At 47.2% G+C, this 27,062-nt stretch overlaps 1 protein-coding gene across 1 annotated transcript in view; it reads right to left on the bottom strand.

Annotated features, from left to right (window-relative positions):
• The window catches only part of LOC119393601 (acetylcholinesterase-1), a 37,106-nt gene extending 20,999 nt beyond the window's left edge, over positions 1–16,107 (bottom strand). Inside the window, exon 1 of the mRNA XM_037660709.2 lies at positions 16,047–16,107. The gene's annotated coding sequence lies outside the window, so the exon portion shown is untranslated. The remainder of the gene's footprint in view (positions 1–16,046) is intronic.
• Between the last annotated feature and the right edge of the window lie 10,955 nt (positions 16,108–27,062).

The raw sequence follows: 27,062 nt of genomic DNA, 5'->3' as shown, positions 1-27,062 counted from the left end.
AAGTCACGTGACTGCCGGGATAAATGACTCAAAGGGAGCGAGGCAAATTGCCGCAATCTAGGGTTGCTTCACCTACGCATTGCGACCTGTGAGGCTCTCCGTAATAATCCGAATGTAATGTGGCGCAACTGCTCGGCGCGTTTTACGGCTTTGTACAAATAAATAATTTGAGTAAATGAGTTGCCTCTGTCAGGGCTCTCGCTAACTGAATGGCTGGATAAGCGTAATTAATTGAACTGCGAACTTTTATATGCGACGAACCTCCGCATAAGTTTCTTGTGTATATATGGCTGTATTCTGGTGAATTCCAAACTTCTGTTTTCATAGGGAAGCTCGTTGGCAAATAATTTTCTTGCACCACAATAAATAAATAAATAAATAAATAAATAAATAAATAGAGAGGGAACGGAAATAAAGAAAGGAAGTTACGTCAACTGGAGATTGTTTTCACTGGGCTGTTATTCAAAGGGGTTAGACAATACGAGTGCAGAAATAGAAAAAAAACGCAGAAACGGGAAGAGAATCAAGCGCACACACTAAATGGGAATAGTATACAATAAAATTATGCGTTACGGTCCTTCACTGGCCACTGCATTAAGGTAATATTTAACAACCACCGACATCCTCAGTAACCGAGGTGCGGCCTCGAATATCGACGTCATCCTTATTGCGGTCGTCTGAAGACGATGAAAAATTATGCTCGGGAAAACAGGGCTCAAATATTGATGTTCGCACCAAGTTCGTTTCTCGGCATGACGTCCAAATGCGAAGTTTGTCGTTGGAATGTATTGATTCTACCGGTTGCGTGATAACGACAGTTTGTTCCGCACTACCCACCAACGAATATACAGACTGGCGTAACTAAGCGAGGATCGAAAGTGACGTGTTAGCCTTTCTTAAAAACACCCAGGAAGATGTTTCTTCTGTTGACAAACAAAGCAAGGATAAGATTTGGTAACCGGCTTACACTTGTACATTTTGTTTTTCCTGTTCGGCTCCGATGATTGCTTGTCACGTGTCAGTAAAGTCGTGCTGGACTTAGTAAAGCGTAAAAAAGAGGAAAACTGGCGCTGACACCGTGGAACTACGGGCTGGTACTACGCGGAAGTAGTTACTGACCATCCCAGAGCACTTCTCAGAAGGTAATCACACTAAAAAAAGGAAAGTCAGCACGCAGTTTCGAGCTACAAGCGTGTTGCATAGGTACGTTGGCCATGGTCCCCTCTACTTCAAGTGTGTTGACATGACCCATACCTCATGAATACACTCGCGGCAATTTCTATATCATTGTTTCCAGCCTAAGATCCAACTTTCAGTTCTTCAATACAGGGACGGGAGTCGGTCATAATTACATAAGAAATGTAACAGCACGAAAAAAAGTCAAAATTTAACCTGCGTCACCCGCAGCGATTTGTTCGTTGAAGAATAAGAACTAACGCTCCGTGACCTAAGGCTGAGCAAACTACCATGTCTATCTCTTCAGCCATGTACACTGCCGAAAATAAACAAAGACACCCACTTCCCTACAGAACAACGATTGACTCTCGAACCACGCCTTGGCGTGATCCAGTGACCCCCCAACTGTAATCGTGGCAGGTTGAGTAGACCGACAAGTCATCGTGAGCCCACTCCAAACAACGTCTGTGTGGTTCTAACGAACCAAAGGTAAATAAATAAAATCAAAGCAAACATTCAGACAACAATCACTTCGGCCATTTGAACTGTTCAATCGCCGGTGGCCCATCATGTAAGTACGGCCGGCCCGTGTAGATGCTTCCGGGTTTCGCGCTATTGACGTTTGTGGGCGGCCATTTCTGTTGTCCGTGCAACGAAGGCGTCGCCAAATGTTTGTCTTGCCGTCGTTTCTTCGCAGACAAGCGAACGCAGCCGTAGGGTGGACCTCGACTCTACGAACAAGTTTGATAAAGGTGGTGGTACTACGTGATTCGTTTCGCCCCAGCTGACATTTGCTTTGTCAATAAATCAGAACCAAGCTGAGCCCAGCCAGACTTTCGATTGCCTCGAAGTTGTTTTCTTCCACGACAATGTAGCATTACACTTCGAGTTTCATGCAAACGTTTTCAGGTTTGCTGCCGTGTTGCTTGCTATACTAAACAACCTTCACCCAAGAGCATTAGATAGGACGTGGGTAGTTGAATAGAGGAATGGGGGAAGCACTTGCCCGGCCGACGCGAGTTAGTCCTCGAGCATTGTCTATACTTTTACATTGAAGTAGGTGGCTTCCTTTTCACACGTCCTCTACGGCTGTTGAGACGCGCAGGTTTCCATTGCTCGAACTATCATCGTAGGCAGGGCAAAGGGTGCGTGTTATTGTTTTGCTGCGCACATGACTGTCCCGTCTGAGAATAAAAGCGCCGATTACGCTGCGTGCAAGTTTGAAGAAAATCATCATCATCATCAGCCTGTCTACGGCCACTGCAGGGCAAAGACCTCTCCCATATTCCGCCAATCAACCCGGTCCTGTGCTTTCTGCTGCCACGTTATACCTACAAACTTCTTAATCTCATCTACCCACCTAATTTTCTGTCTCCCCCTCACGCGTTTACCATCTCTTGGAATCCAGTCAGTTACCCTTAATGACCACCGGTTATCCTGCCGACGTGCTACGTGCCCGGCTCATATCCATTTCTTCTTCTTGATTTCAACTATGATGTCCTTAACTCCCGTTTGTTCCCTGGCCCACTCTGCTCTCTTCCTGTCTCTTAAGGTTACACCTATCACTTTCCTTTCCATCGCTCGCTGCGTCGTCCTCAATTTAAGTTGAACCCTCTTTGTAAGTCTCCAGGTTTCTGCTCCGTAGGTAAGTACCGGTAAGATGCAGCTGTTATATACCTTTCTCTTGAGGGATAGTGGTAGATTACCATTCATGATTTGAGAATGCTTGCCGAATGAGCCCCATCCCATCCTTATTCTTCTAGTTATTTCACTCTCATGGTTGGGCTCCGCGGTTACTACCTGTCCAGTTGACAACTTCCTGTGTCTCCGCCTATCGCAAAGCGCTGTTCTCTGCCAAGATTGTTCCACATTACTTTAGTTTTATGCATATTAATTTTCAGACCTACTCTTCTACTTTCCGTATCCAGTTCGGTAATCATGAGCTGTAATTCGTCTCCCGCGTTACTCATCAATGCAATGTCATCAGCGAATCACAGAATTGAAGAAAATATTATGAGACAGTAGTGCGGCCCAGCGACGTTGGTACAATAGCGCTGTATGTCCCCCCAATGTTGGAGCACTGTGGTCTCTGTAACATGCGATTACGAGTAGTTGTCTATGTTAAATATCGCACTTATTTCCACAATACCCATCGTTTGATCCTTTCTTTTCTTCTTTTCGTCAAGTTATGACTTTAGCGACGTGACAAGATAACGAAATAGAAAGTTGTTTCCGTAAGCTTCTAGTCCTCACTGTATGATTCTTTCTCTGACTCTATTCCCATACTGTGCAATGACATCTCGAGAGCAAGACAACAGCGGTTAAGAGATTCGTTGTGCTTAAGGTCCTCGATTTTACTGTTAATAGTTTGGTCTGTTAGTGCACGCTAGAACCTAACAGGCTGTTGGATCGAGAGTGGTTATAATACGATTTCATTAGTCGAGTGGGTTGCAGGGGTTCGAAACCTCACGATTACGGCTTCTCACTTTTCTCGATAATGGTTTCGATAAAAGAGCGAAGTACACACAGCAAGAAAGAAGGCTGCCTGTTTTGCGAGCACGTGAGAGCAAACCTCATGCAAGTAAGTTTACGGCAACTTCTAAGCAAAGCCAGAACTATCTTTACAAACCAATTAGCGGTGAACAACGTGCCAGACAGAGCCGGAAGTTTTCCTTTTTCAAGCCTGTCTTGCACAAACGACATCTAGCCGACAGAGAGTCTAGGGGCTCGGTCATCGCATCGCTACTCACCGGCACTGCACCGTCCACTGCATGCGTATCCGAAGTCGCGTTCCCGTCTCGGCAAAACTAACGTACACTCGCCTGTTGCAGTTCGCGCACGTCTATGCGGCCTCTTGCTAACTGGTAACAATCCGTCTTGTCATGGGCCTCTGTGAAAGGAAAGTCGAGGAGGCAGCCACCGTGGTCACGCGAGGCTGTCTGCTGCCCGCTCGACTGCGCATGTGTGCGGCTGTGGAAACTGACTGGGCAATTAGTTAACTTTTACCCTGTTTCTATATACTATCGCGGAAGGCAGCAGAAGCCGGAAAGGTGGCCTCTCCTGACACTGCTCGACGAACGCATTCCAGACACTATACACTGCTGTCGACGTCGTTGTCATGCCGACAGTACTGCCGAAGGTTGGTGTTGGCATGTAATGACACTGCAACGCGTTTTCAGAGTTAGCATCTGGGTAAAGAAAATCTAGTAGTTAATTTTTCGTGAAAACGGAGCAGTCTACCGAACCTAACCCAAAAGAAAAAGAAAAGCAATCCTGTTTTATGTTTTCTGCAGGATGGTCTTTCCGCGAGCTACAATAAATGCTGCCTTGCGCCAGATTACTCTCTCATATGCTAACGAATTTTGTTACTTAACTGATACTGCTATGAAAAAAAAAGGTTATAATATCAATCGGGATATATTTGTAGTATCAGGGAGGGGAGGGGGGCGTATAAAGCTAACACTTCTAGGTTTACATTGCCAGTAAAGTGGGACGGGAGGATGACCGCGGCTGTAGCTCAGTTGGTAGAGCATCGGACGCGTTATCCGAAGCTTTGCAGGCCCGGTCCCTACTAGCGGCAAGTTGTCTTTCCGTCCATTTTCATTTGTTTACATTTATATCATGATTACCACATTAAGGCTACAAATAATGCCCCTATAGTTTTCCTGGCTTCATCGTCTGTTGGTTTCCTTAAGGTAGCCTCAACTGGTTTTCCTCGTAAGCAAAGCGTCGCATTTAGAACAATTCGCCCTGGTCTGAGAAAAGAACTCAGCCATTCAGGAGGTTAACCTACAGGAAGAAGGAAGAAGTACTCATTTGAATACCACCTCGCGAATATTCGCGTGATTCATTTGGAGCACGAGGCTCGACATCACAACTTTATTCACTGCTATAAAATAAAATTTTAACGCAGTAATTGTAAGTGTAATCGGGTACTTATCTTCACGACGGGTACAATTCTGTTACTGATCCCCACCCTCTACTGAGACAAAAGAATGAATGAATGAATGAATGAATGAATGAATCAATCAATCAATCAATCAATCAATCAATCAATCAATCAATCAATCAATCAATCAATCAATCAATCAATCAATCAATCAATCAATCAATCAATTTACCCCGCCACGGTGGTCTGGTGGTTACGGCGCTCGACTGCTGACCCGAAGGTCGCGGGATCGAATCCCGGCCGCGGCGGCTGCATTTTCGATGGAGGCGAAAATGTTTGAGGCCCGTGTACTTAGATTTAGGTGCACGTTAAAGAACCCCAGGTGGTCGAAATTTCCGGAGCCCTCCACTACGGCGTCTCTCATAATCATATCGTGGTTTTGGGACGTTAAACCCCAGATATTATTATTATTATCAATCAATCAATCAATCAATCAATCAATCAATCAATCAATCAATCAATCAATCAATCAATCAATCAATCAATCAATCAATCAATCAATCAATAAAAATAAAATACGGTTGATCCCTCCGTTATAGGAATCGGAATAACACGAAACTAAAGCGTGCCCTTATAGAAGTAAATGAATGCTTACTGTACATTGATATAAGAGAGTTTGCACAATGTATATTGATGTCTGGCAGCTACTGGCGCTGTTTAACGTGTATGCACCCACTTTGATGATTGGTGGTACATCTCCATCCCGACGACTAACGTCCATGTTAAATGATTCAACAAACCTTTGCGGTAGCTGTAGCAGTTAACGGTGAAAGCGTCATCAGAGAACGAGGTGTGATAGCCAGAAGAGCGTCGCATATTGGACGCAGAACTTGGTCGCCATCCCGCGGCATGTTAAAATGTGATTGAACACCACGGCCGGACTAGAGAAACGCAAAGCGCGTCGTGCCGCCTTGGTAGCCCGGCCGCGATTTTTCTCGGGGCGAGCGCGTGAGCATGGAACGCGGTGTTACAGCCAGGTAAGGCAGGCGCGCGTCGCAGAGCTATTTTTGGTTTGTATTGGCGTGATGCTGAGCGAGGCCGACGCTTTTACGACGCTTGGGCAAAGGTCGCCACCTCGCGGTGTGTTAAGGCATTGACAAAATTCAACTTCTATTGAAAACGCGCCGAATGGGACCGACGCGTAACGCGTTGCAGGTGCTAGTCGCGGAGGCCACAGCAATGACGAATTACTTTACCTTACCACTCCCAGAGGTCAACACCACCCAGCCGACCGGGAGAATGGTAGATATAAAAGGCGCGTTCGTAAAACCTCCGGAGTCTGTGACCGTGGCGCAGTGGATAGCGTGCCCGGCATCTGCTGTTGCGAACCGAGCAGTCGTGGGTTCGATGCCCGTTGACGGTACCTTTTTTTCTTTACCATCTGATTGTGTATATTTTTTCGACGTCATTTCCGTGACGGAAATACGTCACTGAAGTCTTGGTGGGCCCCGGCATAAAACACTTTCGTGTTAAAAAATAAATAAATGCCATTATCGCCTTCGGCTGCGCCTTATCGACTACGAGAAACTAAGAAAAAAAGAAAGTTTCCTGACTTCTACTTTTGATCAACGACAATACAGATTAAAAAAAAGAAATCTATACCTAACTTCGGCTGCTACTGATCAACTTCTACAAAGCTTGCGCTGGTGTTGTCAGAGTGAATCGAGAGATACAACGTTTCAATAAACGACCTGATTTAATAAAAAAAATTTTTTCTCGATAATAAAGTTTATTCCTCCTCCTCCTCCTCTCGCTCTGAGTCAAATGTCAGTCAGTCAGTCAACAAACTTTATTAAGGTCCAAAGGAACTACAAACTCGTCGTTGCGGGCCGCGCCCACGTTGGGACCGGAAGACCATGGTCCTCCGCCCGTTCGCGGGCCCTTTGGACAGCCCTTAGTTGTTCCTGGGGATCGCCGCTTTTGAGGGCTTCCTCTCAGTCCTCTTGTTTATTAGAAGGAGCATTTCGTAACGCAGAACATTGCCAGAGCATGTGTGCTAGCGAGCAATACTCTGCATTGCACTCAGGGCAGTGTGGGTCGATGTCCGGAGCAAAGTGGCTAAATTGACCTCTGTGTTGTGAATATACCACTCTAAGCCTGTGTTCTTACTACCGAAAAAAAAGATGATCTGAAACTCACTCCGAGTAACCGCCCAGTATTATAAGGTTCTAACTATAGCATAAAAATTTCTGTCTCATTCTATCAATATTGTCTTTCACCGATACCATGGAGTGCCACAAAACTGAAGTGAAGCTTGAACGCTAGGCATAAACTACACCTTTACAGTGTACAGGAAGCGTTAGACAAAAGGAAAATAACGTGTCGAAGCTGCCCTCTTCAGTTGCGTGGAAGCTCACAACTAAAGTTCCGCTTCCGGGAGCGTGAAAAACGAATGACAGGCAGCCGTACACTTCTTGAACTAGGAGGGCCCCGAACAGTGCACCGACTACCGGAAAGAAGATATCCGATCTTCGCGCACACAAAGGAAGCGGAACCCACGCGCCTCCTCCATATATGCATGAAGGTCCGCACGCCTGCCACTGTATGTCTTGAGCTGCTTTCCTTCGGTGAACTTTGTTTCGTCGCCTGTTAGCCGTTGCTTCATTGTCCCCTTCGTCGGTAAACCGACACGGCAAGGCATAGGAGGTTACGAGCTGGGAACAAGGTGTTCACATCACCGTTATTGATTTTAACTGTCGTCAAAATGGTCGTAAACGCGCATTGCGCAACACCGCCTCTAGCATGCTGCTCACTTTCCTGTGCGTTTAATGGGCAAGGAAATGCTCGCTTCTCTCTCTCTTTCTCTCACATCTCTCTCATCACACACACACACACACACACACACACACACACACACACACACACACACACACACACACACACACACGCACGCACGCACGACAGCACGCACACACACACACACTCACACACACACATGCACACACACAGATGCACACAGCATACACATGCACGCACACACATGCCAACACACATACGCACTCACGCACGCACGCGCGCGCGCTTCGAATAACGAGAAGATTTCCTGTCTTCCGTTTACGCGCGAAGCATACATTCGTGGCGCTCCACGGAGTCAGCAAGCGTTTACAAAGCGCAGCTCAACGAAAGACCACATGATATCTTTTTTTATTTTTATTTTTTTTGCCGGCTTCACACGCAGATATATGTGTACGATGCGGATAGGCGCCTTGTCCGACTTGCGTGATCTGAATCGCGCATTCGGCGGACACGCGCGTATTGACTCGACAGCGGGCGACCAGCGCTCCCGTTTCCGCCGGCGTAACGCCGCTTGCATTCCATTCTCTCTGTCACATAGCGCCATTTTTATTGCCTTTCTCGCCGCGCGAACGTTTTGTTGCCATCTCTGAGACTGCGATGCCCCGCAGGCGCACATGACAAGGAGGAAGTGCGGTCCCTATTTTCGCGAATTGTATTTTGTCGGGAATTTCATTCGTTTGTTTCTGTAAGCACATTCGCATCAGCATTGGTATCAAGAACAATGAAAATCCCGCGAAAAAAAAAAAGCACAGAACGTAGAATCAATAAAAACAAGAAATTCATTTGAATGCGCGCCTTGTCCTCTAGGTTCGCATTAATGCGCAGGCACTATACGCAGCCGGTGATAAAAATAAAGTCAATAACTGGGCGCTCTTCGCATATTGAAAAGATTGCAGATGGTACTCCCGCGGAACGTGGCTTCCCGGAAAGTTTTCAGGTGACGGCCGAGAAGCAAAGACAGCGTTAAGAAGGCGGCGCAGCAGGAAAGAAGCGAGAGTCCCCGTTACTCCTGTTTAAAAGGAGCCCGTAGAAAAACGTGTGATTATTGGCGCAAAGGTGTGATATCATGCTTTATCCCGTGCTACTGCAGCGTGTGAACGAATGTTTTCGGTTATATCAATTCAGCCGTTCTTTTAGTGACAGCAGATACTTCATTCAGCAATGACGACTCTTAGAACTACGAAGTGATGTGCGTAAGGCTGGACTTTTACCAATTAGCTAAAATTTCTTCGCAGAGAAAGGCTCTCGGTGAAGACGAAGAAATACAAAAAAGAAGGTCATAATTGGGGTCAAGATTATGCGTACTTTCTCTAATCGCTGGCGGCGCGATAGTAATGCAGTCTGGTCTGTGTACACAGGTTTACTTTGCACTCTTTTGCGTTACCTGTGTACGCTCACTTTCGGTAGACAGAAGTCCGGGCATAGATATCGGTGTCGTAGCCCTGCAGTCAACGTAACTCTTGCACCAGAATGACACGATTGAGAGCTCGTGTGTAATGACGTGCGGTAAAGGTCCCCAAACCTCTCGCTTTTAAAGCGGCCCATTAGTACGTGGCATTGTGGTTCGCGCGAAACGTTCTGGTCGGTGCAATGTCGCCGCGGTACCTAAAGCAACGCCCCAGTGCTTAGGAATATAGCATGTACAGTACAACGCCGATATTACCAAACAGGGTAAAGAAAAGGATCTTCTGTATCACGCCTGAGACTCTCACGGAGCCGCACCCATCTAAGTAACCTCGCTTATAACATCACCGCATCAGCTTTATTTCCATAAGGACCCCTCAAGAAGGGTGGTATTACAGTACAGCGAGGTGACGTTAATCGGAACGAAAATTGGTTACGTTATCCAAGAAGGTTGATGGAATAGTGATAGCTGTAATGTTATGGGAAAGGCCGTTTCAATCTGATGCTGCGTGGGGAAAAATGAAGAGGAAAATGCAACAGTGCGGGCACGTGAGCGTGACACTTGTAGTTCATGTCCGCCGCGATGAGGTATGCGTGCAAGGGGAACGATGCAAGGTGGATGGCCGATATCACTCTAAAAAAGGAACTGTTGAATAAAGACAGCGTGGCTATGCGACGGCGAAGACAGAGCCGGATTCTGCTTTCAGTGATGATACGCTAACTTTTTTGCATTACCTGTGTACGCTTACTTTCGGTAGACAGAAGTCCGGGCATAGATATAGGTGGAATGGAATTGAATCTAGCAGCACGTCTTAACACCTATAGCGCACAGAAGGGACAGGAACACAAAGATACAACGTGGACGCAGCGCTAACTTCCAATAAATGATTTATTTACGAAGCAGTCACATGAAAAATATAGGAAAAAGCAAGCAATGCACGCAGGCGCATAAGTACGAGATTATTATTATTTTTTTTAATATCATGACACATGTGAAAGACATGTAGCCAACGATAACGTGAGAGTATAGTACAAAGAATATATTTACAAGATTACCAGGCCATGTAGACTCAACCATCCTCCTCGGGTCACCCTTCCTATCACTTTTAAAAAATCCAATTCCTTTCTTGTCAGCTCGATTGACGGCGCGCTCACGCACATGTCTGGTTTTAGACTGCTTCCAGAGCAGAGGCGAGGCAGGACTGGTGTGGGCTCCAGATGGCAGATGCGTACTCGAGCTTTGGCCGGACGTGCGATTTATATGCCAGTAGCTTTACGTGGACGGGGGCATGACGGAGGTTCCGTTTCAGTAATCCTAGTGTTTTACTGGCAGATGCTACGATGTTAGTATAACATGAGTGCGCCACAACAGGTTACTGCATAAGCTCATTCCCAAATATTTAAATAAGATAACGCCCTCGACGCGAACACCAAAAATTGAGCACGGAAAAGAAATGGGGTTGGAACGTCGCGATGAGGTTACAGATTTACATTTGTTAGGATTCAGAGTCATTAGCCATTGGTTGCACCAGAGTAGGCGTGGTTAAGATCACTCTGTAAAGCTTGTTGGTCGAGGAGATTATTTATACTTTTATAAATGACGCAGTCGTCCACAAACATTCTGATGTTAGCTGATACTGTTGAAGGCAAATCATTAATATAAATTAAGAACAAAAGGGGCCCAAGGACAGATCCTTGTGGCACACCTGAGGTTTTGTTATTAACAAGAACGGTTCGAGAGCGGTTAGTCAGGAATGCCTTAATCCATTTGAGAATATTGGGATCGACGTTTGAATGGCTGAGCTTTCGTATTAATCTTTTATGTGCTATTTTATCAAATGCATTGGCAAAATCTAAAAAGATAGCCTCGGTCTGCACGTTGTGATCGCTGTTAGTGTGTAAATCGTAAAGGAAGATGGCTAGATAGGTTTCGCATGATAGACCTTTACGAAAACCATGCTGTGAATGGTTAAAGAACCGGATTGAGTCCAGTCTAATAGTAAATGGGATGCATCGCATTCGGGGCGTCAGCTGGCAGGCTCTAAGGAATGCAACTGTATGCGGATAAGGACAGATATTAATAATTGCTCAGCATTTTACGTGAGAGAACCACGATATCATTATGAGTCACATCGTAGTGGGGGACTCCTTATTAATTTCCCGCGATATATCACGCAAAGAAATCCGATGGCCACCGTCTTGTTGAAATCTAAGAAACAACAAGCTTCAGAAAAAAGTTCTGTTGGGACCACCACCTCGTCATCAGCGCGATATTGTGAAAGCGCTGAACAAGTTTTTGCGCGAGAGAGAACTCGACAAGAGACTGTAAATAATTTCTGGACATTCAAGGTGTTGCTTCATCGCCGCGTTCCTCCTCATCAGCACCTTCTCTTCCCCCCTCCCCTTTCCTAACGCTGAGTAGCAGACCAGATGATTGATTCAGGCCGACCTCTCAGCTTTTTTGCCACAATAAACATTTCTTTATCTCGACTCCCTGGGGTTCCTTAACGTGCACCTGAATCGAAGCACACGGGTGTCCTTTGGATTCCGCCCCCATCGAAATAACGCCGCCGTTGCCGGGAATCGCACCCACACCCTTGAACTTAGCAGCGTGATGCCTTGCGTGCTAAGCTACCACGTCGGGTAAGAGCAGATATTATTGTTGCTTTCCTAGTAATTTTTATTTTTTTGATCACGCGTGTAAGTGCATAAATCTGCTTTTTATATTCGGGTTCGAATGTATAGCAACACAGCGTTGCATTGCTACGCTTGAATTGCATTGCTACGGGCAAAAGATGCCTTTTCTTTTTTACAGCGAAAGCTGTTATGAGATCATTTCAGCGGCCGTCTTTGACGCCGTAGTTGTCCGCCGCCGTCGCCGGTGTCCTTAACCGCTATCGCACGAAATAAGAAAAACAGGAAATAAGTTCCAGGATGGAACGAGGTTCGAACCTGGGCCCTCTGCGTGGGAGCCCAGCGTTCTACCTCAGAAAAAAAAAGCCATGCCGGTGCTTCAAACTGCTTTGCAAAAAGACCCTATACAGGCTTCATGTCGGGAAGGAACCACATTAACATGTGTAGTATAGCGTGGTAGAACAGTAAAATAATAACCAGGTGTCACACAAACGCGAATTCTGTAACTGGGCGTCACACAATGCGAATTGCGCAACGAGTGGGTTGTTGAATGCTTCCAACCCATTCCAAAGGCCTCTGCGATAATTCTTCATCGTCATCAGCCACAGCATCAACAAAGTGCACATAATGCCTTACAGGTGTTTAGCGAGTACCGCGGCTCTCCGCAGAATGACTAAAAATTGCATAGTGGCTGCTTCCCTACTTCACAAAAATTGTGATGATTTATAGCGTAGTGGCTTCCTCGCAAGTGCACTTCTATTGGTTGCCAAGGAAGCCCATAAGGCTCGTCATGATCCGTTTCCTCAGGCTCTCAATAAAGCTAATTTCCTCTCTCTCTCTCGCTCTCCGTTACTCCAGTTAACGTATTTTATAAAGCGTGGTGGTACAGTTAAATAACGACCGGGCGTCACACAATATGAATTACTTAACCAGTGGGTCGTTTAAAGCTGCCAACCCGTTACAAAGGGCTCAGCCATGATTCTTCATCGTCATCAACCGTCACATCAACAAAATGCACATAATGCCTTACAGATGGTACCTCGCTTCTCCGCAGAATAACGAATAATGTCGTGGTAGGTGCTTCCCAACTTCCCAAAAATTATGATTTGTGGCGTAGTGGGTACGTTGCTAATGTACTTGTATTAGTAGCCACAAGAGAGTTTATAACGCGCTCTAGAAATGCCGCTCTTCCAGCTTTCGCTGTGACTGTGCTGCTCTTCTCCGCGCAGGCCTGGCGTTTTGTCTTCGACGCTTTCATTTTCCTTAATGAAGCTGCACGTCATCGACTGACGCGAACGCGCCCTCTTAGGGTCCCGAAGGTAGGCTGTAGGCTTCGCCGACGGCAAATCTTCTCGCGCGTGAACCATTGATGACTTGTGTCTAATATTCAGAACCGAGACACGTTCCGCGATCTTAAAACATGCAGCCTCTAAACCAGCGGCCGCTTGAGCATTGTCGCACGGTCCATATACGAAAGACCGATCACTCCGGAAAACGTTGTCATTGCCACTGCCGCCAATCAGACGACAAGGTGGGCGTACCGAGTGGATGTTTACGGCCGAATAAGAAAACGAAACGACGATTTCGACATGCCACACGAAGTCAGACTCGGCGAGACAACGCGGCTAGCGGCATTCGGCGCCGGCGCGCCGCTCAAGTTCAAGGTGTTGGCCTAGCGCCGCCGCCGCCGCCGCATCGGAAAGCGCGCTCATTGTCCTGCGCTGGCGCGCAGCAGCCACTTCCTTCCTTTCGCCATGATCTTGACTCGCGCGCGCGCGCCGTTCGCTCGTTTTTATTTTTCTTCCGTGGCCTGCAACAGCCAACACTCCCTTTCTCTCTGAACCTATTACCCACTCGCTCCCCGCAGTGTCCATCTCTTTACTTCCCGTGTTTCCTGGTTGACCGGTGGAGAAGGCCGCGGCGGCGGCCGGCTAGCTGCAGTATCCTCTCGTGTCGTTCTCTCTCGCCACCGCTTCATATATTCTCCCTTCACGGAGCCAGCGGGCGCTGGCCGGTATTACGTGTACGCGGGGTACAAGCTCTTCGCGTGCTGGAAGCGGGCGGCGTCGCGCTCACGTAATCGCGAATACGCCAAGTGGAGCACTCGCGGGAAACGCGCCGAAGTCTCGCTTACTTTCCACGCCACTTTCTCCCGTCCTCCTCCTCCCTCGCGATAGCCAACTTCCGCGTTGGCGATGACCGGACGTTGATAGTTTTGTTTGTGCTTCTTTCGCTTCCTCCGGTGTTTTGTGTTTCCGCCCCTGGTTTCTTTCTACTTGACCTGCCACGATACCAGGAAGTAGAGACGTGCACGTGTTGTCGGCGACCGCCGCTGCCGATGACTGATGGGCGGTGAGAACGGCGGGAGCACGCTTTCGAGACGCGCCGCCTTCGGGGTTGCATATGCACCCCGCGCTATCACGAAGCGATGACGAGGAAGTGCGAGATTAAAGGTCGCGGCGCCACGCGAGACCAACGGTTGTCGTGCTTCCGATCGAACGAGGAAAGGTCGAGCGTGAGAGGCAAGGATGTCCGCGGCGAGCATTGTTTGTTGCGCGGCCTGCGTTGGGTTTATAACGCGAAGCGTATGCGGGTAGATACGATATCATGTTGAAGTCCCATATGCGCAAGTACGCGTGAAGTTGTCGCCTCTTGAACGTTGCGTCGCTTTAGTGGAGGGGATGATAACGCGTGTAGGATCGCAGGCGCGGCCAGAGTCCTTTGACACAGCTCTGGATGGTTACGTTGGCTTAATGTATTGGCGACAACAACACGATGCTAAGTTATCCTTATTAGTCATATAGGAAAATTTAACCATTATACTATCCTGGTCCGGTTTCTCCCAGTGATTAATAATTACGTTGCGGATATGAAGCGCATGATCGAACCGAACCTCGATACAAAGAATCCGCGGATATAACGCATTTTAGGTTGTGACGAAGTAAACGAGGAATTGTATTGCCATTCATACAGTATAAGGAATATATGTTTATACCGAATTTTCGGATATAACGAATATATTTTCATGTCACATATGGCTTAGTTGTAATGAGGTTTTGCTACATTTTGTTGACGTTTATGCCTTAAACAATATCAGGCACAAAGCGATCCGGGCTTTTCGGGTGTTTATCTACAACTGTCGCCTCATCTCTCGTATATGTTCAGGGGCAGGAGTGCTTACTTCGTGCTACAGGCCGCTTACTTCTTTATATTTGCTCTCTCTTTTTAAAAGCGAAGCTATTTAAGGCAGCCATAATTTGTGCAGCCTATGCTGTGTGGCCTGCCCTGTGTGGCCTATCAGGTATGTGCCACAGGAATTAGGCAAACCCCACTACTCAGCAGTGGTCCACTAAAAGTGAAGATGTCTACAGTTAGCCCAACAAACGGGTACGTGCCACAGAAATTGGGCAAGTCCCACTACTCACCACCGGTCCACTAAAAATGAAGAAGGCTATAGTTAGGCCAGCATAAGGGAACTGGAAAGGCAGCGGTGGTTGCGAGAAGACCCCGAAGCGATGGAAGGCCTACGCCAACGACGACATGCCGGTAGATCTATGAGAGCTGCGAACGCTTGGTTTCAGCGCGAGTTTCTGTCTGTGGAGTTCGGGCAAAAGCCTAGCAACGACCGAGAGGCAACCTATAAAGAACCCTCATCACCTAGCTAAGGCCTAGAAACAACACAGAACAACTCAGTATCGTCCCGTTTCGCTGTGTGAAGCCTTGCACGGCTTAGTGCAAGCTTCGCCAATTTCCTTCTCATCGGAGGGGGGCTCATTGTACCTTGGGTATTTCTTCGCTATCTATGTTTAACTTGTCGAACCCGAGTCTACAAGAACGAGAACATACAGGTTAACACATGCAGTGGCGTAGCCATGAACGTATTTCATTTTATCTATGTTCTAATTGCCTATGCCCATTCGCTGATTGACTTACGCTGGAAACAAGTTGAAGGGGTCTTTTTTGAAACAGTGCCGCTTAACAAGGCCTTCCGTAATGTCACATTATAATCATCGAAAGAGTGTACGCGTGATTCATCATCTGGTGCGCCTATAAATATGAATGAATGAAAATGATGACATTTACGTACGGTTGCAGCAGGAAGGGGGTAGACCAGTGGGGATCCCTTGCATCGCGTCGGGAGCTGGGAAAAACACAGCGTATTGTATAGGCTAGAGTTGTTGTCCCACACGCAGCTCGGTCTCTTTGCTTTTCAGCGTGAGAGTCGGATAATTCACGCATGGTTCCGGCGGCTTCCTTCTTTCTTGGGTCACAAAGAGTGTTTACCTCGCATCGATGTCGGCTACCCCCTGCTCCCCATACGCAGTCTAGTTTCAAGCTTCTCCTCTCTGATCCGACCCCGCTTGTAGATTACGTTTTGCATTTAAAGTGGCGTCCACGGCAAACGTTATCGTTCGAGGAAAGGTCGCGTTTTAAAAAGGAATCAGCGCGCGAGAAAGACCCCCCTCCCTCCCTCCCCATTTCGTTTTCAGAGAGGAGGGCCATCCAACAACCGCACATTTCTCCCCGTCGGTGTTTATTCCCCTTCGCGGCATGCACGGCTCGGCGCTCCTCGAAATGGCTGGTTCAGCTCTTTATCTCGGGATATAAACCTAAGAAACTGCAGCAGCAAGCAACAACAAATGAACCAATGCTGGGTTTGCCTGAAACGCTGCGTCGGCGAGCGCCATCGTTGGTGCGTGACGTAATGGGCCGGGCCGGATAGCGCGAGTCCAGCCATGTTCGGACGCGCTGCGATGTTGGGCTTCGCTTCCTGATACAGTGACCTTAAAGGGGCCACTCGAAAGTGGCTGCCTGGCCCGGGCCTTTGCCCCTCCCCTTCCTTCGTCTCCTCCTCCTTAACGATAATTGTATACGGCTATTCTCACGGACCACGCAAATGAATGGTCTTGCGTAACGCCAATTTTCACGGTGGTAGTGTAGCTTGTAAGTACCAGGGATGCTTCGCCAATATGGCGACTCCGTTGCTCGATGATTCATTGCGAACGTAAGCGGTACCTTGTTGCCTTTAGATTAGAATCTTATGAGGGCTTGACACTTGAACCGAAGAAGGAAACAAGGAAGCTTTCGGAGACTTTTTTTTATATCGCTTTGGGGTCGCGCCTAGTGTACGCAGTTGATGGAACGCTTAAGGCATCACGCCAGATGCTATAGGTTAAAGGAAAGCTGCATGGCTTGTAGCTGAAAGGTTCCATAATGCAGAGGAATACCGCCGGTTGAAGAAGGCGAACGTAATGAACCCCTTCGATCTTACTCCGTGTTTCCGAGTTTTCCAGGCGGAAAACGGAAGTTGAAAGCCACAAAAGAGGGAGGTGTTCTCAACAACACCACAGTGACGAGTTAGCAGACCGCGACATCTATTTCCGCAACACTTTCTTGCACCATCTCTTTGAAGCCATGTACCCCACAGGTTTACGCAGCTTCCGGTGAGAAAGAGCTGTTATTTTGCTGACATGTCTTTGCAATCTTTGTATTGAGCTGATCACATGCTTGGGTAGGTGTGTAAACGACATAGAGCGATAAGTCAAGAGAGAAGCGACCGCGCGATCAACAACGGCGAACCGAGCTGCCACCGCCATAAAACTGCGAGCTGCCAATGTTATGTTAGCTAGCGGCCCCTTTAGATGTGTCAAAAGAAAAGCAGAAACCCGAGACGCGCGTGTGACAGCTACTCTTTTCGTATATACTCAAGGCATGTCGCCCGCAACTGATACGAAAGAAATTACAGTTCTTGTCGGAAACTGCCCCACATATTCCTTACATTGTAAGAGTACGCGCGTTTTCCCTCGTCGCGCGCAACTTTTTATTATTTTATTTGTATATTTGCCTGTACATCTTACGTCGCCCAGCGCGCAAATTTTTCTGATGTATCCAAAAAAAAGTTCGGCAGATCCCACGTGTTGTGGGAATCGGTTTCACGGGAATCAGTCAGCGAGTATTTCTATGCTGTATTTTATGGCTTTGAGCCAAGAGTTATGAGGTGGATCGACGTGTTTTTGTAAGTGTAGTAACTGTGTGCACATCGTGGGCTTACTAGGCACGTCGACAACACTGGCGTTTAAAGGGTAGCTTATGGCGCGACCGTAACGTCAGCCCTCACGTTAGAGTACATGTGTCAGTATTATCGAAACTAAGCGCACTTTATGGTGCAGTCATGTGAATATCATACGTAACTTTCGTTGATGTATTCCTCCGGGGTCGAGGAATGCTTCAATATAGCTTGCTGAATTATAGGAATGGAAATATAATGTTTATTAGACTGCTATAGAAGCGGAGCCAACACTGGAACCACAGACGTTAATTTGATATGACCGCTGTATCATAGCGGTACATATGTAGTGTTTATTGCTTTCTTGTAAAATTAGATAGCCAGCACCACAACCCCAATTCACCTGGCACTGAGATTACCCCTGCATAGGCTGTTTTTTCCAAACCAGTTTATAGACCTGCCGTGGCTCTGTTGTAGAGTATCTGATTGCCACGCAGAATGCTTGGGTTCGATTCCTGTTGGGGTCCCAATTCTTATTCTTTCCATTCGTCGGATCAACGCTGCTGATGCCGGTTTTTCTTAACGCTCTCCCATTTAAATTACCAATGTCTGTTCTCGCCGTTTCTGGGTAGATATTAACTGTCAGTCACCTGTGGCGCATACCCGCATACCACGGCCCGTGGTATACGGGCATGTGCCACACGTGTCTGGAGGAAAAAGTTTGACGACGTACGCGACGGGATTTTCACGTTATTCATGTTATGACACGACAGTCATATTTGTCAAATCCTCTTACCCTCGCATGCCAGTTTTGGTCTACACCAAGTTAAGAAGGCGATCATGAGAGCACCCAGACGTAGGCGGATAGATAGATAGATAGATAGATAGATAGATAGATAGATAGATAGATAGATAGATAGATAGATAGATAGATAGATAGATAGATAGATAGATAGATAGATAGATAGATAGATAGATAGATAGATAGATAGATAGATAGATAGATAGATAGATAGATAGAAACGCTCAAAGTGCCAAAGGTTCGCTAAGAAATGCCTCGCAATAAAAAAATGCTAACACAGCATTTATGCTGTTCTCGCTTACCGTCACCGTCTCCCTCCATCCCCGTTTACGTATACGGTTTCGTGTTCCTGAGGTTCCTCAGCCGACTAGGCTATTTGCGGCCGTGTCATCTCATAACGCACACACGAAGGTGTTTAGATTTAATTCAGGAAGGCAGTGTTTGATTCACACAAGTTAAATAATTCGATCTGTCCATCCTCGTGGACCTTATCTAACGATGTCCCTACGCTGAAACACTCTACTTGGACTTAAGAAAGCGTTACAAGAAAGTGGACGGTAACACCGGCCATCAGAAGTGATGACTCCGCTTCAATGACGCTCTACAGCAACAATTCATGAGAAGCACAGTGTTTTATTCGGACGAGCCAGGGCGCTGTGTTCAAGTTGGGGGATCATACAAAGTGAGCTTCTTGTTATTCACAGTATCGTCGAGTTGAAGATCGTTTAAGAACAAGGAGGTAAGTAAACCGCTCCTTTCTTTCTTTCTGTCTTTTTTTTTTGTCAACTGCTTGCCACGTAGTATTATGAATGAAGACTAACGCTTCATTGGACAATATATTCATTATGTCCAATCGCCAAAATATCTGTAGCAGTGGCGTAGCCAGGGGGTGGCCCACAGGGCCCGTGCCACCCCTCCCCCCCGCCCATGAAATTTTTTTCTGCCATGGGATGCAAAGTACAAAATGACGCTCGACCACATCTGCCTGCCCGGCCTCCACATCATATCAAGAAGGTGCCCCGCCCAAAAACATTTCTGCCTACGCCCCCGATCTGTAGTGCTCACCAGCCGGACCTGACCGAACTGCGCTGCGTAGCGCGCTCTTTCTAGGCTCTCATTAATTAGCAAACAGTGCTTAATCATTTTTTTTCCTCAACCTCCCGAGACTAGAACACGATAGGGGAGCTACAAATACGAGGAAGAAAAGATGTTCGAATCTCATTTAAAGCATAATGACAGTAATTTTATTATCGAACGACTTTTTGGAGCAAACGATTTATGAAGCAAGCGATTTGGAGCGAGCATTGGCCGTGCCACGCACAAGGCCAATGCCCGACTTGACACAAGAAGCCGGCATTCGTAGATAAAGGAAATAAACAACCAAGCGGGGCACAACGCTACACAACGCTCCGCTTACTTTTGATAGCACAAACGCACAATAAATCGGCCGTTAAGGCAATATGCTATTTTTTTTGTCTTGTTTCTTAGCATTTCATGTAGCTACGGGACATCAAATGTTACAGAACGAGACAGAGTTTTACAAAGGCTTGTCCTTTTGTGGTCAGACACAGCGTCCTTTATTTCGCACCTAATAAGTAACGGAAATCTCTAGTCTAACGATAGCACTAACGTTGTTCTATTATTTGTCCGAAGTAGCTGCGTTTGCACACAGCAGCTCAAGTCGTACAGTTAATGTGTGTGCGCGCAGTGCTTGCCGCGCATGCGCGTTGACAGCGAAGAAGAACAAGAGTGCGTGCGGCCACGAAGGAAATGTGCCTCGAGGGCCCCGCCACGGTAGTCTAGTGGTTATGGCGCTCGACTGCTGACCCGAAGGTCGTGGGATCGAATCCCGGCCGCGGCGGCTGCATTTTCGATGGAGGCGAAAATGTTTCAGGCCCGTGTACTTAGATTTAGGTGCACGTTAAAGAACCCCAGGTGGTCGAAATTTCCGGAGCCCTCCACTACGGCGTCTCTCATAATCATATCGTGGTCTTGGTACGTTAAACCCCAGATATTATTGAAATATGCCTCGAGCGTCTTTATAGATTAATAATGTCTAGGGTTTCGCGTGCCAATATGACTATGAGGGACGCCGTAGCGGAGGGCTCCGGAAATTTCGGTCATCTGTTGTTCTTTAATGTGCATTGGCATTGCACAGCCCACGGGCCTCTAGCATTTCGCATCCATCGAAAGGCGACCGCCGCGGCCGGGATGGAACCCACGACTTTCGGTTCAGCAGCCGAGCACCCTGCTCTATAGTTTCTCATTGAAAAAATAAAAGGAGATTATTTCCCTGGATTAGTAGTCCGTTGGCTTCCTATGATTGAGGCTAACGAAAAACCGGTCTCTCTGGTCCCTTTGTTTTGTGTAAGTGAGCCAACGGGGCATGTATATTGATTTATTTAATATACTGTTTGTTTATTTAGCGATTGACCCACTCGATTTATATCGCAGTGCAGCTGCAGCGGGTGGGAATTATTTCGGAAGATTAAATCTCCCGACCCCGGCCTTATAATAAGAGAGGCGCTTTCGTGTACTTGTCCTGGTTACTGCCGTGGGGATGCCGTCTCCGGGTTAATGCAATACTTTAGCTGGAACCCATTAACCACGTATTAGATATTTCGAAGCGTTCTGCAGCCTCGTTGCAAATTCTATGGCTCTCACGGACGACCTCGAGATAGTCTCTTTTTTTTCTAGGCCATGTCACCTTGTCGCGCCACCTTATCACGGTCACGTTGTATTCACGATAGTTACGGTAATCGCTCAAAGTTGGCGTTCTTTGAGCTATTCTTCTCGTAAATTCCGCGTCATGATGGTTGCCAAAACGAATGTTTATAGTCTGTATGCGTGTGTGTTTGTGCACGCTGGTATACGCGTGTGCGCAGATGTGAGTTTATGCGTTTCTGGTCTTTTAAATGCGTGTGAATGTGTATGTGCGTAGTGTGTGCGCGCTTATGTCTATGTGTGAATGTATGGGTTTTTACGTGGTGTGCAAGTGTGCTTATGTCTATGTGGATGGCGTGCATGTGAATTGACGTGTGTGTGTGCTTATGAGTATGTGCACGGCGTGCGTGTGAATGTATGTGTATAAGCGTGCGCATGCATTTGTACGTGTAGTGTATGTGCGCTTACATACGAATTTCTGTGTATGTACGCCTGAATGTGTAAGTGTTTGTGTGTGTATATATGTGCGTTTGTTACATGTGAATATATGCATGTGTGCGTGCAAGTATGTGTGTGCGTTTGGTGCATGTGAATATGTATATGCGCGCGCGCGCATGTGTGTGTGTGTGTGTGTGTGTGTGTGTGTGTGTGTGTGTGTGTGTGTGTGTGTGTGTGTGTGTGTGTGTGTGTGTGTGTGTGTGTGTGTGTGTGTGTACGCACGCATTCGCGCGCACTTCGTACACGTGTTTTCTTGCCTGTATACACTTCAGAGAAACACTTCCTGGTCTCCGGGATTACCAGTTCACCCTCACAGAACGGACAACCCGGTCAGCCTCACGCGCCCATATGAACGCGCGAACAAACGCCGTGTGATACAGGCATGCCGGTAAGAGGGGCCGCCCGGCCACTCCCTTGCGACGCCAAGCAGTGCCGGTCATGACGCCTAGAATCAAGGCTTCTTATATTACACTGCTGCTGCTCGTCCACGTGAAACAATGGAGACAATGGGGTCCAGCCGGCCGCGGGAACTGTTGACTCGACACAAAGCTTGCGGCGAAATGGGGACGAGTTGTACTTACTTGCGATTTTGCGCCACTTTGTAATTTACGACGCCACTGCCCAGAGCGGTATTGGCTCTGGGTTCGCTCCAGTTTCCTTTAATGCTCCATTAGAGCGGACCAGGAAGCTGCGAAGCTTTTTTCAATGAGAGCGTGAGGACTGTGGCCTTGCCGTATATTTACGATGAATTATATACAGGGTAATGATCATTGTGTGATTGCCCGCCCGGAAAACTCTTTGCGCATCCTTCACTTTCTTGCTTATTGTGTTTATGTTGCTTGATGCACCGCTATTTGTATAGAATATATAAACTTCATAAGTAGGTTGCCGGTTCTTTTTTCCGAATAAATTTTTCGTTCTTCGAGTGACAGGAGATTTTTTTAGTCTCCTTTTACATCCTTTTACATTGCCACGTTAGCGACGGGGATATAATATTTGTTGTGTTGACAGGTTCTTATTTTTATTTCTTTATTTTTGTGCAGCGGATTGCTGAATGTCTTTCTGCTTAGAGACACTAGAAATGCAAAAAAAAAAAAGAATTGTCACAGTAATGGAGTTTTGCTAGAGCACAGAAACCCCAGTTGCGTATTCAAACATCCTTCGTTTTTTGTCTCCTCTGGCAGGTACACTAGTTGTTGGTCAAATGTACCCCATAATGCATAATATACACGGCAGAGCGGGTAACACTTTCTATCGTCGCTGTTCTGTCGTCACCATTGTTGGAGTCCCTTAATTTTCGTGCGATCGCAGTCGTGCCACCGCAGATCATGCATTCACTGTCCTAACTATTCTCATATGGTTGTCCGCGGTCAGCCATCTTTTTTTCTCAACTGTTTCCGAACACTTTCTGCAAGTGTTCATTACCGATACATTGAAGAAGATGAAGAGGACAGCACATGCGCGAGCGGTATCGCCACTCGGTTCGTGGCCTACGCCCCATAGTGGATTCGTGCCATTAGAAAGAAAAGGAATCATCAGTAGCAGCAGCAGCAGTGTCCGAGATAGGCGCTCGACCTGAACTACTGCGCTGCCGACCTTTTTTTAATCTACGGCCGTTGTCGAAGAAACTTCTTTTCTTTTGGTGGAGGTGCTAGTTTCCTGAAGCCATATCTACTCACGCTGTACCCGAACAGTCCTAACTATCAAGGTATCGGGGCCATCAACCGGAATCAATGAGCCTGCTCCCTTTTGAGCCTCTGTCGTGGCCTCTGTACAGCTGTGTGTTTGTACGGCTACCGACCTTTTGAATCCATGGCCTTTGTCGAAGAAGCCTCTTTTCGTTTAGTGGAGGTGCTGGTTTCTTGAGACGTTCATATCTACGCCCAATGATCCCGAACTTTCCTAACTATTAAGGTATCAGGGCCGTCAATCGGAATCAACGCGTCTGTTCCCCTTTCAGCCATCCGCCGTGGCCTCTGTACAGCTGTGCGCTTCGTCGAGTGGAAGTAATAATACGCGCGACCCGCGCGCTACTTAAAATCCGCTCAACACCCTCGGCCCTCTCTTTTCATTGCGTCTCCAAAGACGGTCAGGCGGTCAACCATCGTCCCTGTTTGTTTGCCGTCAGCTTGCTTTCTCCGTTCGCGTTCCACAATTCCTGTTCAAGCGCGACGGGACGCGGCGTAGACGCGGAAGTAGCTTCCGCATGCGCGCGTTTCCCTTTCCTATCACAGCACGCCGCTGTGCAGCGCGCGAAGCAAGTAAGGAGGAACATTATATCCATTACCGGTCCCGAGAGTGGGCGAGGCTCTGTGTACGGTGTCGTGCCCGTGAGACGCGGCGCGGCACGCGAGCGCGTTGCTGCCACGGTCAGTTGACCCAGCGAGAATTGACTCTTTCTCCCGTAACATGTTATGCCGTTCCCTTTGTCTGCATCTTCCACTCGCGCCATCTGTAATTCCTTCTTTTTCTTTCTTTCTGTCATATGCCTTCTTCGCGGCTTCGTGCCAGCGTCTTTCTGGGTCGAAGACTCCACCGGCGTTAAGGAAAGCGTGAACGTTATTTGTGACGCCGTGTGTTTGCGTTTGTGTGTCATGATGGGGGAGGAGGAGTGAAGCGAGCGAGCCTCCCTTCCATTATCTATTTCTATGACCGCGCGCTGCGTACTTCGGCGAGAACGCGAGCCGCTAAGTGAGGCAAATGTACGCCTCAGCGACACTCTCTTTTTTGTTTTCCCATTTGCTTACATCCTGTACAGGGGGTTCTCAGGGCCTCTTCTGGGCGCTGTCCTTCGCCGTGACCTTCGTTCGGGCTCGGAATAGCCCTTGCACGGCGAGTCTCCGAACGGAACCCCTCCGCGTCTCTAGAGAAACGCAAACATACTTTTGCCACGATCGTGCAATACCTAAGAGGCGGTTTTTGCGCGGAAGCATGGGCCTAAATATTAAGGTGCGAGCCTTAGATGCCTCACCAAACACGAAAACTGACCGTTGGCGTCAGTACGACTGATGCAGAAAAAAAAATCAACATGATGTCATTACGACGTCGCAGAGCACGAAATTGATGACGTCATTGTGACATCGCATAACGTTATGTTACATGATGACATCGTCGCATGGCATCGTCGCTTGGTCATATGTGTGGCGATGCCGGAGGCACGTAAGGTGCAGAAACCTTACAAGGTCTCCGATCCCGGAAGCAGTGCAAAACCACGTTTTCGAGGGCGGAGGGATCAATACAATTGACTGAGAAGAAAAAAGAAAGAAGATGGCTGTCGCCTTCGAGTCATCTTAGGCGAATGCGGGTAGGGACGCTGTGAGTTTTTTGCTATTGAAGACAATGACTTCCTTAGACTTCTGCTCCTGCACTCTGAAGCACGGCACGGCACCTGATTTCTAACAAAAAAACAAGCACCGATGCCGCAGGCAATGCTGTATAACAGAGCGTCGCACTCAGTCACGCGACTTCAACTGCCGTACTTACTTGCATACTACGAGCTATCGTTAAAACTGCATAATGTTGACTAACGCTGCTAAATTATGGCTAACATCGGCTAGTGTAGGCTGATGTTGGTTCAGCGCGGCTAAATAATTGTTAACGTTGGCTATTCGTTGTTATAACACGAAAATTGTCTTCAGTCTCGATCCGATGGTTGAGTTATCTACCAAATTATTTAGAGCGCAGTTTCTTGAGCAAAAAAGCAGGTCATGTCCACTGCTTATTATTTTCCTCATACAATTTAAACTGCAGCGATTGCCCAATTAAAAACGCACACGATTTCTGGCGCCGCACAAGTATGGCCATTTGGTCAGTTAAACTAAAAAAAAAAACAGAGAAAGGTTTCTGTCTTCCTGTATTCGAAAATTGATGTCAAGAGATTGCTCGAAACAGGAACATGGCTCGGAAGTTTCAAGTCCAGACAACATATGAAAGCTTCCATATCGTCGTATGGCCCACACTCTTGTTATCTTACCGCTTTACTTGACCATTGTTCTAGCCTCTGGATCGCTGCTTACAGAAATAAACGTTATTCGGGAACTATACACACTAAAACGGTAAATAATCCTCTTAATTTTCTTAATTCTGGCTGCTTTGTTAATAAAGACTATGTTAATTTACCTCACTGCATGCATCCGTGCAACAGTTGCTGCTATTATAAGCATCACCGTGGCCAAAATGTTATCCCTTTCCGGATGCTCGTATTTTTGGGAATTCGACATTTCGGTTAAGCTCGAGCGCGTCTTCTGGGCGCAATCAGCCAGTATCGCTACATTCATTGCCTCGGAAGCTCACAGCTCACACAGTGCTTCGGTAATGTCCTTTGTCTACTATGACCCCATTTCTACATTTTGTTCGTCAGAACAAATTGTTCCTGCTCTCTAAAAGAAACTTTGCGTGATCTATACAGCTACGCCACGTTTCATTTCGTTTTCTTTTCGCAGATCTAGAAAATTAACTAGTAATTGGCAAGAAAGCATTCCCATATTCTAAGAGTGAAAGCATTCACAACCCTAAGAGTGAAGCTCCAGTGATGGGGCTCCCTTCTACCAGCTATCGGAGCACTTTTCAGAGTGAGGAATATTTATTCGGGAGAAGAAACTAAACGTCCCAGTTTAGCCACAAACTTGGGGTAATAATAACGATAGGAGATTACTGCAGGAAGTAAGGTTCGTACACAGTTATGATCGACTGTAGATTTTTCAGCAAATATTCGCCTCCTAATTGAGTTGCTAAGGATGATCGCCCTCCAGCTCAAGCAAATATGAATGAACAGAACTCACTCGATGACCGCAAGCATTTGCTGTCACAATGATGTCGCGACCAACAGCGCGAACAGAAGTGGGCAAACACTTCGTGTTGTCTGTCGCTCCGATGAGCGTACGTCTTCGATACTGTGAGATAAGGCCACTTTCAGCACAATAGAGAGCCGGAAGACAGCGCATACGAAGTTACAACAGATATCTCGGCTTGTCCGGCTTTTGCTCCCGCCGAAAGTTACTCCAAAGATTGGCAACATATGGATTTGAGCAAGGTGGTACTTCATCCTTCAGCATTGTTAAGCGTAAAATTTTTGGACGGGCCTATTTCGTCCTTCGTTCAAAAGTACTGCACTTAACCATGCTGAAGTCCAA

This window comes from Rhipicephalus sanguineus, chromosome 5 (genome assembly GCF_013339695.2).
Source record: "Rhipicephalus sanguineus isolate Rsan-2018 chromosome 5, BIME_Rsan_1.4, whole genome shotgun sequence".
Classification (NCBI taxonomy): Eukaryota; Metazoa; Arthropoda; class Arachnida; order Ixodida; family Ixodidae; genus Rhipicephalus; species Rhipicephalus sanguineus.
The sequence above is the reverse complement of the archived record's forward strand: the minus strand, read 5'-3'. Positions and strand labels throughout refer to the sequence as shown.